The sequence below is a fragment of the Mastigoproctus giganteus genome, chromosome 4 (assembly GCF_048544385.1).
Source record: "Mastigoproctus giganteus isolate SK-2022 chromosome 4, ASM4854438v1, whole genome shotgun sequence".
Classification (NCBI taxonomy): domain Eukaryota; kingdom Metazoa; phylum Arthropoda; class Arachnida; order Uropygi; family Thelyphonidae; genus Mastigoproctus; species Mastigoproctus giganteus.
The window spans coordinates 26236739-26250513 of NC_143578.1; positions in this window are offsets into that span (position 1 = coordinate 26236739).

Sequence of the window (13775 nt, forward strand, 5' to 3'; positions counted from 1 at the left end):
GTTCAAGGTTTAGGCCAAAATGGATGTCAGATGAACTAATGAGGCATATGGCAGAGAAGAAAAATGCATGGGATACTTACAAATTAACACATGACACAGAAGCCTATGATAGATACAAGTTGATATGCAACCAAGTTACAAAGGAGGTTAGGCAGGCGAAGGCAGATTACGAGAAATCCTTGGCAAGGGATGCAAAGAAAAACAGCAAAGAGTTCTTTACTTATGTAAACTCTAGAAGGAAGGGGATGAATCAGATTGGTCCACTTGACATTGATGGGTCAACTGTTGATGATCCTGCTCAGGTAGCTAACAAACTAAATGAATATTTTGCATCGACATTCACACATGAGGAGTTATTCAGCAAGGGGAATGCCAGAGGTTTATTCAACTCTAGCAGTAAGCTACAGAATCTTGAAATAACTGCGAGTAAAGTGGAGGAGAAACTGTTGAAGATAAACACAAGAAAGGCACCCGGGGTGGATGGGATCTATCCAGTTATATTAAAGGAGGCAGCAAAGGAAGTAAGCAAACCCTTAGTCATAATTATGAGAGCTTCCTTGGACTCAGGGGAGGTACCCATAGACTGGAAATGTGCAAATGTGACCCCAATTCACAAAGGAGGATCAAAGGCTGACACAAGTAATTATAGACCTGTGAGCTTAACTTCTGTTCCAGGAAAATTAATGGAGGCACTGGTTAAAGAAGCACTGCAGGATCATTTAGACAAGACTTCAGTTATAGCTCAGACACAGCATGGTTTTGTTAAGGGGAAGTCTTGCCTGACCAACTTGATTGGATACTATGATGCAGTCACAAAAGAACTGGATGCAGGGAATAACTTTGATATTATATACTTGGATCTTAGAAAGGCTTTTGATACTGTTGCACATGGAAGACTGCTACACAAATTGGAGCAGTGTGACATTGGAGGCAAATTGCTGCTATGGATAAAGGGGTGGTTGAGGGGGAGAAGACAGAGAGTGGTAATCAATGGACACTGCTCATCGTGGACTAATGTTATTAGTGGAGTCCCTCAGGGCTCAGTGTTGGGTCCATTATTGTTTTCTGTATTTATAAATGATATTGATGATGGTATATCAAGCTTAATGTCCAAGTTTGCAGATGATACAAAGGTTGGCAGGGTTGTCAAGGACACTACTGACACTATGCTGCTGCAACAGGATCTGGAAAGGTTGAGCAGATGGGCTGAGAGGTGGCAAATGAAGTTTAACATTGACAAATGTAAAGTACTACACATGGGAAAAAGCAACCCCAGAGCAACGTATCAACTCTGTGGTACTACACTGACAGTGGTAGAGAATGAAAGGGACTTGGGGGTGATTGTGCAGGCAGATATGAAGTTCTCTGAGCAGTGCAGACGGGCTGCAAGAGTAGCTCATGGAGTATTGTCAATGATATACAGGAATTTTTCCAGCAGGGATAAGGAGGTGATTATTCCATTGTATAAGGCAATGGTCAGGCCACACCTAGAGTACTGTATACAGGTCTGGAGGCCTCATTTCAAGAAGGATGTAGAGCTGCTGGAACGAGTACAGAGAAGGGCAACAAGATTAGTGAATGGAACAAAGGGGTGCTCTTACGAAGAAAGGCTTAAGTTTTGCAAATTACAGTGTCTGGAGACTAGGCACCAGCGAGGTGATCTGATAGAGGTGTATAAAGCCTTGAATGGTTTAAGCATGCTCAATGCTGATGGGATTCTTCCTCTAGCTCAGAAAAATCACCTGAGAGGGCATAAATTCAAATTGAGGAAAGACAGATGTAGGATAGACGTGCAGAAATTTGCCTTTAGCCAGCGGGTGGTTGGTTGGTGGAACAGACTGCCATCCCTTGTGGTGGAGGTTGATAGCCTAAATAAGTTTAAGGCTCAGCTGGACAGGTATTTTGAACGAACAGAGGGGTGAAGTGGAAGTGGGTTTTTTTTTTTTTTTGGCTGATGCTGCATAAGCTTGCTTTCTTGCATCAAATGCCTCTACTAATGCTAATGCTAATGCTAAAATGCTAATGCTAATGTTAATGTTTTCTACTCGTTTTAAAAAATTGCTTATATTCACCTATTTTTTGCTCCCTTTTGCCATTTCTTTTTCTTCATTTCAGCTCTGACCTATTGTAATGTCATGCCCGTAACATGCGAGCAAGGAGGAGAGGAGAAAGCAGTGAGTGGGAGGTGCCTTCACCTGCCAATCACCGCCTTCTTCCTCTCTTTCTTGCCAAAGTATGGAGGTGCACCATAAACTGGAGTTTTACCCCAGGCCTGACGTAGCCGAGTGGTCGGGAGCAGGGCTCCCACTCGTGGGTTTTTCCACCCAGATCTGGGTTTTTTGATTGTCATCTGGGTTGATAGGTTTTTTTCACAAAAATATCTCATTATCTGGGTTTTTTCGGTAATTTTTAATTTTAAGTCAAAATTTATTTTTATTTCTTGTAAATAAATAAAATTTAATACATTTAATAAATGTTTATGAGAGAGGCAGTCCTCTCATTTGAGAGGGGAGGATGGTCATGACAGTATCGTGGTGTGTGTGTGCGGGAGCAGAGACGCTTGCCGACGGCAATGAGTCTTAAATGTGAGCCGTCACCAGAGCACGATTCTATATTGAATAATTGGGTACAGCAAAGACTGTCCCAGCGACCTAGCCAGTCGCTTGAATGTATGAAAAATGCGCCGTACGTTGCGATCACCGAAAAAGAATGGTGAGAAACGTTTACACAAATTGCCGATACACGTACCGCCAAGTAAATTACAAGCAGAACACACATGAAAAAGAAAATATGAGCCCAAAAGGGACGGTCTGGGGCCGCCTGCGCTGAGAAGTGTATGGCGGTCCGATGTCTTCCTCACTCTAAAATCGCTGGGTGTTCGAAGAGAAGCCCCTAGAAATGAGAGCGAATAAAGCAGATGCTGACACCGATAAGAGAAGTAATCGAAACGAATGGTGAAAAATATGTTTGGGCTGATCAATACCGATGATGGCTAATCAGCTCTTGATAAAGTGCAGCGTACCTGTGAACCCCTGCCATGTGTTACACCTCTCCTCTATGCCTCTCGTTCCGTTTGCGAAGTAGTGCCCGTTGGTCTACACAGCAAATCCAGTCGCCTGTTCCACCCGAAGTGCTGATCGGGCGGCGTTCTGGATTCGAATTTCTATTTATTAAGTTTGCTGCCTATGCGCCCGAGCACCGAGATTTCTTTCGAAGTCGAAGCATTCTTCCGCACCACGAGTTGGAGAGCGGAGCGGGGTCGAGGCTAACTGCTCCTCATTGCGAGGTCTTATTTAAGACATTCTCATTTAAGACCTCTCTCAATACATTTAATAAACTTGGACATTAAGCTTGATATACCATCATCAATATCATTTATAAATACAGAAAACAATAAGGGACCCAACACTGAGCCCTGAGGGACTCCACTAATAACATTAGGCCACAATGAGCAGTGTCCATTGATTACCACTCTCTGTCTTCTCCCCCTCAACCACCCCGTTATCCATAGCAGCAATTTGCCTCCAATGTCACACTGCTCCAATTTGTGTAGCAGTCTTCCATGTGCAACAGTATCAAAAGCCTTTCTAAGATCCAAGTATATAATATCAAAGTTATTCCCTGCATCCAGTTCTTTTGTGACTGCATCATAGTATCCAATCAAGTTGGTCAGGCAAGACTTCCCCTTAACAAAACCATGCTGTGTCCGAGCTATAACTGAAGTCTTGTCTAAATGATCCTGCAGTGCTTCTTTAACCAGTGCCTCCATTAATTTTCCTGGAACAGAAGTTAAGCTCACAGGTCTATAATTACTTGTGTCAGCCTTTGATCCTCCTTTGTGAATTGGGGTCACATTTGCACATTTCCAGTCTATGGGTACCTCCCCTGAGTCCAAGGAAGCTCTCATAATTATGGCTAAGGGTTTGCTTACTTCCTTTGCTGCCTCCTTTAATATAACTGGATAGATCCCATCCACCCCGGGTGCCTTTCTTGTGTTTATCTTCAACAGTTTCTCTTCCACTTTACTCGCAGTTATTTCAAGATTCTGTAGCTTACTGCTAGAGTTGAATACACCTCTGGCATTCCCCTCGCTGAATAACTCCTCATGTGTGAATGTCGATGCAAAATATTCATTTAGTTTGTTAGCTACCTGAGCAGGATCATCAACAGTTGTACCAATGTACCAATTTACACTTGATAGAAGTGTAAATTGGTACACTTCTATCAAGTGTACCAATCTGATTCATCCCCTTCCTTCTAGAGTTTACATAAGTAAAGAACTCTTTGCTGTTTTTCTTTGCATCCCTTGCCAAGGATTTCTCGTAATCTGCCTTCGCCTGCCTAACTTCCTTTGTAACTTGGTTGCATATCAACTTGTATCTATCATAGGCTTCTGTGTCATGTGTTAATTTGTAAGTATCCCATGCATTTTTCTTCTCTGCCATATGCCTCATTAGTTCATCTGACATCCATTTTGTCCAAGTTTGCAGACGGTACAAAGGTTGACAGGGTTGTCAAGGGCACTACTGACACTATGCTGCTGTAACAGGATCTGGAAAGGTTGAGCAGATGGGCTGAGAGGTGGCAAATGAAGTTTAACATTGACAAATGTAAAGTACTACACATGGGAAACAGCAACCCCAGAGCAACGTATCAACTCTGTGGTACTACACTGACAGTGGTAGAGAATGAAAGGGACTTGGGGGTGGTTCTGCAGACAGATATGAAGTTCTCTGAGCAGTGTAGACGGGCTGCAAGAGTAGCTCATGGAGTATTGTCAATGATATACAGGAATTTTTCCAGCAGGGATAAGGAGGTGATTATTCCCTTGTATAAGGCAATGGTCAGGCCACACCTAGAGTACTGTATACAGGTCTGGAGGCCTCATTTCAAGAAGGATGTAGAGCTGCTGGAACGAGTACAGAGAAGGGCAACAAGATTAGTGAATGGAACAAAGGGGTGCTCTTACGAAGAAAGGCTTAAGTTTTGCAAATTACAGCGTCTGTAGACTAGGCACCAGCGAGGTGATCTGATAGAGGCGTATAAAGCCTTGAATGGTTTGAGCATGCTCAATGCTGATGGGATTTTTCCTCTAGCTCAGAATAATCACCTGAGAGGGCATAAATTCAAATTGAGGAAAGACAGATGTAGGATAGACGTGCGGAAATTTGCCTTTAGCCAGCGGGTGGTTGGTTGGTGGAACAGACTTCCATCCCTTGTAGTGGAGGTTGATAGCCTAAATAAGTTTAAGGCTCAGCTGGACAGGTATTTTGAACGAACAGAGGGGTGAAGTGGAAGTGGGTTTTTTTGGCTGATGCTGCATAAGCTTGCTTTCTTGCATCAAATGCCTCTACTAATGCTAATGCTAAAAAAAAAATAACAGTTTACAATTTTCTTAATTTTATATTCTAACAATACTGATCATAATTTGTAATATCTCAAGTGCTTGTACAAAATACTACAAATGTAAAAGGATTTCAAAGTTTTCGCAGGGTTCTACACTATGAAATTACGCTTACATGTTCATACATGTAAGCATACATGTTCGTGTTACTAACATATATGCTCAGCCTATTGAGCAGGCGGAAGGCGGTCTTTACTGCACAGTCTTTCGTGATCGTTCGTGGTATTATTGCATTATTTGGTGTGATTTTTACATTTATGCGTGTACTACGTACAGTGATATAATAAATTTAAATTGTAGTGACTATTTCTATGTTATGTTAATGGATTAGTGATTTATTTTTTATTTTATAGAACATTTTAAATAAGATAACTGCTAATTAGCCATACCCACAAATTGTCCACAATGTCTGAAACTTCTTCCCCACAGAGAAAGATGAGTAAACGGTGGTATACTCAAAGTTTTAGAAATGAATGTTTAAAAGATCCGGAATTAAAGGATTGGTTGAAAGAAGACAGTAATGAAAAAGGTGCGTCTTACTGTATTTGTTGTGAAATGAAATTAAAGAATGCCAATAAATCGATGTTACTAGCGCATAAAAATACAGTTAAACATAAAAAAGTGCAAATATTGCTAAGACAAGTTCAACGTTAGACACGTTCTTCAAAAACGTAAACCTACAGAGAATGAAGAAGTAGCAAAGGCAGAGTTAACAATTGCTGCACTCATTTCTGAGCATAATATTCCATTTGCGCAATGTGATCACCTTATAGAAACATGTAAGAAAGCATTTCATGATAGCAATATTGCAAAACAAGTTCAGATGAAGGCGGCTAAAGTCTCTTATCTTATACAAGATGGCATAGCCTATCATGAAAAAATATACATTTCTAACATGTGCAGAAACAACAAGTTTTCAATGATAATAGATGAAAGTACAGATTTATCTTTATCTCAAGTTCTAGCTGTTGTTGTTAGATATTTTGATATTCAAAAACTTGATGTTGTAGATATGTTACTTGACACTGTTTGTGTCGAAAATGGTACTTCAGAAGGGCTTTATCAAGAAGGTAAAAGATCTTTTCATAGAAAAAAACATTCAAATAAGTAATCTCGTTGGCTTTGGAAGTGATAATTGTGCCACTATGATGGGTACTAAGAGTGGGTTCCAGTCATTGCTAAAAAAGGATTGTTTGTTATTGTTATTTGGTTTTTAGGAGCATTTGCAACTAAGGCCATATTGCTCCGGCATATGCGGTGGTCATTTCCTGACCTTTCCGCATCCTCTGTATTTGGTGGAGACGGGCTCGAACCCCGGTCTAATCAAGAAGCGTGTGCTATGCACTGCTGCTCATTCTCACCTGGCTACGGAGGCGCCCCTAAAAAAGGATGTACCATCAGTATTTATAATGGGATGTGTTTGCCATTCTTTTGCATTATGTGCTAGTCATTCAGTCAAGGTACTACCGTCATATCTAGAAATATTTATAAAAGATATATCTTGTTATTTTTCCTGTAGTAGTAAAAGATTAAACGAGTTCAAAATGATTCAAGATGATTGTAGATACTGCTAAGCATAAAATCCCCAAATTAGCACAAACACGTTGGTTATCCTGTGGCAATGTAATAAAAATTATTATTGAGCAGTGGGATGCGTTAGTTCTTTATTTTCAGTCTCAATCAAAAATTGACAAAATCGATGGTGCAGGGAATATTTACAATATTATGATCACCAAAGGAACTAAGCATATGTTGTTGTTTTTAGGATATGTACTGGAGAAAATAAACTGCCTGAATATTGAATTTCAATCTGAGCACATTTCAGATTGCACTTACTTCATTCAATGGTTTCAATTGAGTATAAAAATATTCTTAGTTTTTTTCATAAAAGAAGTCATTATTTCGTGCAAGCTGGTTGAAATTGATCCAAGCAATGCAATAAATCATAAGCCTCTGAATAAAATATATTTGGGAGGCCGTTGTATGGCCTTATTAAATTCAACACCACTTGGTGACAGTGAAAGCAGGTTTAAAAATGACTGTTTAAAATTTCTTGTTGAACTTTGTATGGAAATCAGAAAAAGATTTCCTCTAAATGATGATGGAATTATCGCCAGTCTCAATGTTCTTGACCCAGCAGTGATACATGATCGTGCCAATTCGCCATCCTCAATTTTCCATTCTGAAGACAAACTAGATCTTCTAGATGATGAATGGAGATCATTTCGTTTAAATCAAGATTTAGATTTCTCTTACAAAACCATCCCTGAGTTTTGGTATCTGTTACGTAATGTAAAAGATGGCTTTAATAATTCTAAATATGAGATTTTATCTAACTTTATGACCAGTCTAACTATTTTACCTCACTCTTCGGCAAGCGTAGAAAGAATCTTCTCCCAAGTAAACCATATAAAAACAAAAGCCACAAACTCCCTTAAACCAGAAACTGTGAAAAATCGACTAATGGCAAAACAGGCGATAAATAGATCTAATCAAAATTGCTATACATGGAAACCTAAATCAGAATTGGTAAAAGAAGTCATACAAGGAACTTGTCATAAAAGATACGAAGAACGTTTGAAAAAAATGAAAGAATTTAAAAAAATAAATGTGGAGGGAACTGAATGGGATGAAAATTCTGATTACAATTAAATAAAAGATATTTTTGCATGGTAAGTTTTATCTTATTTGTGTTGCTATACTATATGATGAAAACTAGGTTTTTTTTGGGTTTATTTAAGTTGCAATCTAAGTTTTTTTAAAATTTGTGAGTGGGAGCCCTGGTCGGGAGCGAGAGTGCATAGCATGCGTTTCTTGAGTGGACCGCGGTTCAAGCCCGTGATTACTAAATATGATAAATATTTGTATTGACGATTTATTGTAAACTCTACTGACTTGGTTGTCGTACTGCAGTATAAACATAAAATTTATTTATTTACTCTTTGTAACATCAGAGTGGTAACTGCTTTATGTTGTGAGTCAGTGAGATGCCGTTGCCTGCCTGAACAAACAAATCCATGCACTGTAGTACTATGCACGTGATTTGAAATGCCTTATTTATGAATGTTTCTCATTTATTTATTGCCCAATTAATGTTCGTATTTTTGATTTTTTTGATACTTGAAAAAAATAACTTGTAAAGCAGGAACTGCCTGTATATTTTATGTGCATGTTTATCTCCACTTCTCATTATTTTAAAAAAAGAATGAGAGACATAATCAGTGGGTGTGCAATGCTTTAAACAGTTAATTTTTTTATTATTATCATTATACTGCTGCAGTGAGTTATTACATATGTGGATTATAAAAACTTAGTTTATTTCTAAGCATTTAAGGCAAGAAATAAAGATAAAATTGATATTCATCAATAAGAGTTAACTGGAGTATTATTGCCTTTAGTTGTCCTTCTGCCATAAAGCCATTTAACAATTAGTAGTTGAGTAGCATCATGATATTAGATACATTTTGTATATTCTGAATCTTTTACAGAATAAGAAATGTTCTTTTGTTAAAAAGTTAGTTCCTTAAATGTTGATTAAAATGTGATAATTCTTAATGAAAAATCAACTCTCCTGTGAAAACCAACAGCCAATTATAGAATTAATAATATTAATATTAATCCCAAAAACTTTGTAGTGAAAGAAATGTTGCAATCTGTATTTTTGGCTTTATCATTGTCATTCACTTTTCTGTTGATTTTAGTAGTAATTTTAGGTATATTATATTTGATCACTTGTTATCTCAATTGATTTCTTTCTCTTTCCAGGTACTATTGTGATTACTGCGATACTTACCTTACACATGATTCAGTAAGTTTTTCAACTGTATTTTATAACTTTGATAATGTGTGCTATTTAGATTGCATTTAAATAAATTATAAGAGGATACAAAGGACAATAAGTATATGCTATGTATGGTTAAGAGCATTTGGACAAACAAAGGTAATTGCAAAAAAAGGACTTTAATTTTGAAAACCTGATACATAAGGCCACCTTTAGCCTGTGCAGCCCTCAACCCCCATGGACAATACTTTCTGCCAACTGCTAGCAGGGGTTGTGTAGAATTCACCTTGTGACCTTCGGGATTCTTACTGATTTCTATCTTCAGACCAAAAGTAGATTCGAGGATCTTTTCCCAAAGGGCGGTTCTGACTATATATTCAGCTTAATTCAGACTACTTCTACAGGAAGAAGTCCTTGAGTCCCCTTTAGTCCAAAGGCAGGATTCAGTAAGAATCCTAAAACAATATAGTGTAGATATTGAGCTTGTAATTTATATAAGTCAGTAAAACCTATTTTGTTTACCATTTCATGTGGTAAAAGTGTCCTTAATTATATATATGTGTGAAAAGGAGTTTCCAAGAATCACAGATTTGAAAGGTGTAATTTTTGTTATTAAAATAAGCTTCTGTCTTAACAGAAAAAAGGAAGAAAGAAAAGAAAAACAAAGTATATTTGACCACAGTACTCAAGTACTGTGCGGATAGATGTGCGGAAGTTTGCCTTTAGCCAGCAGGTGGTTGATTACTGGAACAAACTTCCATCTTGTCGTTGTAGAAGTTGATAGCTTAAATAGATTCAAGGCAGAACTTGACAAACATTTGGAGCAAGTGGATGGGTGAAATAAGGATGGTTTTTTTTAGCTCGGACACAGCATGGGTTTATTAAGGGGAAGTCTTGTCTGACCAATTTGATTGGATACTATGATGTGGTCACAAAGGAACTGGATGCATCGAATAACTTAGATCATATATTTGGGTCTTAGAAAGGCTTTTGATAGTGTTGCACATAGAAGACTGCTGCACAAATTGGAGCAGTGTGGCATTGGAGCCAAATTGCTGCTATGGATAAAGGGATGGTTGAGTGGGAGAAGGCAGAGCGTGGTAATCAATGGACACTGCTCTTCGTGGACTAATGTTATTAGTGGAGTCCTTCAGGGTTCAGTGTTGGGTCCATTGTTGTTTTCTGTATTTATAAATGATATTGATGATGGTACAGGCTTAATGTCCAGGTTTGCAGACGTTACGAAGGTTGGCAGGGTTGTTAATGACACTAATGACAGTACACTGCTGCAACAGGATCTAGAAAAGTTGAGCAGATGGGCTGAGAGGTAGCAAATGAAGTTTAATATTCACAATTGTAAAGTACTACCTATGGGAAGCAGTAATCCCAGAGTGACATATCAACTCTGTATTACCTCACTGACAGTGGTAGAGAAAGAAAAGGACCTGGGGGTAACCTAGGTGCAGGCAGATATGAAGTTTTCTGAGCAGTACAGACAGTCTGCAAGAGTAGCTCATGGTGTCTTGTCAATGATATACAGGAATTTTTCTAGCAGGGATAAGGAGGTGATTATCCCCTTGTGTAAGGCAATGGTCAGACCACATCTTGAGTACTGTATTTCTTTCCGCACATCAAAAACAATATATTGTTATGTTAGAGTTTTTAATATCACAACCTAAAACCAACATTTTATTATTTTTTAACAACTCCAAATGTAAAGATTTCAAATCAATGCAACTAATAAAGTATCATTGGCCACCTCTTAAAATATATCTCCTACTAATCAGTATGTATTTCTTTACACAGTTTAATACCTTTTATACCAAAAATACAACTAATCATTTAGTGAAAGTCAAAACAAATAGTTTTGACAGAAATAGGAATATCCTTTAGTAGTTGGAATTCTAATGAAGATGGTAGAAAATATAAAGAAAGATCTTACCTTTGAAGAGCATGCTTGAAATTCTTCCATTAACACTGCATATGGGTAGCAATAACCCGAGAGAAACATACCAACTGTGTGGGTACTACACTCAGGGAAGTGGAAGGTGAAAAAGACCTGGGGGTAATTGTGCAGTGAAATATGAAGTTTGCTGAGCAGTGCAGATGGGCTGCTAGGGCAGGTCAAGGAGTCTTGTCAAAGATATATAGGAATTTTGCTAGCAGGGACTGGGAGGTGATTATCCCATTGTACAAGGGAATTGTCAGGCCATACTTACAGGTCTGGAGGCCTCATTTTAGGATGGATGTAGAGTTGCTAGAACGAGTACAAAGAAGGGCAACAAGATTGGTGAGAGGAACAAAGGGGTGCTCTTACCAAGAAAGGTTTAAGTTCTGGAAATTTCAGAACCTGCAGAGTAGGCACCTGCAAGGTTATCTGATTGAGGTGTATAAGGCCTTGAATGGTTTGGGGAAACTGAATGCTGATGGGATTCTTCCTGTTGCTCAGATTAAGAACCTGAGGGGGCATAGATTCAAATTGAGGAAAGACAGTTGTAGAATAGATGTGCAGAAATTTGCGTTTAGCCGGCAGGTGGTTGATTGGTGGAACAGACTTCCATCTTTTGTTGTGGAAATTGATAGCCTAAATAAATTTAAGGCTGAGCTAGACAGGATTTGGAACGAATGGAAGGGTATAATGGTATTTTCTTTTTGGCTGATGCATAAGTTTGCTTTCTTGCATCGTATGCCTCTACTAATGCTAACACCAGAACAATACCTGATGCAGGGCTTCAGTTTTGTTTTTATTTTTTTTTCTTCATTTGATGTTAACACTTAACTGGATATATGATAAATTATCTCTTTTTTTTTTTTTTTTCATATTTTAAAGCCTTATGACACAGATATTATTTTAATGTTAAAACATATTCAGCTTTTTATTAGTAAGACATTAATTACAGCTGACCTTACTCTGAAAACAAACATTTCCTTATGATTCATCCACACAGAAATCTTCCTATCTTTTTTTTGTTACTACCTTCTTGTTTATCCCACTCTGAGCACTAGCAATAAAAAGTAGATATTCGAACATTCAAATTTTCCTGTTACAGTGTACTAGATTTCCACAGCAGAATGAAAACAGTGTTTCCGTTTTACTTTTGTTTTATAATTTAAATATGATAATAATAATAATAGAAACATATATAAGTTTTTAACATAAAGGTATTTTCTATTTATATTTTACAATGATGGGCTCTCAAATGCAGAAAAAAACACAAAGGATCTTAAAAACACAAAGGATCTTAAAAAGCTTAAAATCTCTCTACCTCATCGTGTCAAATTCATCTGTTGTCTCTACCGTTCTCCCAACTCCACTAATCACTTGGAGCTCTTTGACTTCCTCTCTTTGCAACTTGACTTTCTCTTGACTTCCGTCCTAACAGTGAGGTAATTTTCTTTGGTGATTTTAATGTTCACAACTTCAGCTGGCTTCCATTTTCTAGTCATACCGACCCAGCTGGTCAAGATGCTGAGGCTTTTGCAATTACTAATGACCTTGCACAGATTGTTCATTTACCTACAAAAACACCGTACAATCCTAACCATACAGCCAAAACGCTTGATCTTTTTCTCACAAACAACCCTTCTAAGTACACGGTCGGAGTGAGAGGTCCTTTAGACACTTCAGATCACAACTTGGTGATTGTCTCTTCTCCAATGGAGCCTTTATCTCGTGGCTATTCCCAGCCTCGTGTTTCTGGCATTACAAAAATGCAAAATGGGATGACCTGCGAGATTTTTTTCCTTCTTTTCCTTGGTCGGATTACTGTTTCAAAACTTGTGATGTCAATCTGGAGGAGAAATTGTTGAAGTTAAACATAAGAAAGGCACCTGGGGTGGTGGGATCTATCCAGCTATATTAAAGGAGGTGGCAAAGCAACTAAGCAAACCCTTAGCCATAATTATGAGAGCATCCTTGGACTCAGGGGAGGTCCCCACAGACAGGAGATGTGTAAATGTATCCCCAATTCACAAAGGGGGATCGAAGGGTGACACGAGTGATTACAGACCAGTTAGTTTAACTTCTGATCCGGGTAAAATAATGGGGTCACTGGTTAAAGATGCATTGCAGGATCATCTAAACAAGACTGCAGCAATAATTCAGACACAGCATGGGTTTGTTAAGGGAAAGTCTTGTCTGACAAATTTGATAGGATATTATGATGTGGTTACAAAGGAACTAGATGCAAAAATTAATTTTGATATCATATATTTGGATTTCAGGAAAGCTTTTGACACTGTTGCGCATGGAAGACTGTTGTACAAATTGGAGCAGAATGGTATTAAAGGTAAATTGCTACAATGGATAAAAGGATGGTTGAGTGGGAGAAGACAGAGGGTGGTAATCAATGGGTGCTGCTCTTCGTGGATTAATGTTATTAGTGGAGTCCCACAGGGTTCGGTGTTGGGTCCACTGTTGTTTTGTATATTTATCAATGATATTGATGAAGGTATATCAGGCTTAGTTTCGAAGTTTGTAGATGATACAAAGGTTGGCAGGGTTGTTAAAGACAGTAATGGCAGTGTGCTACTGCAACAGGATCTAGATAATTTGGGCAGATGGGCTAAGAAGTGGCAACTGAAGTTTAG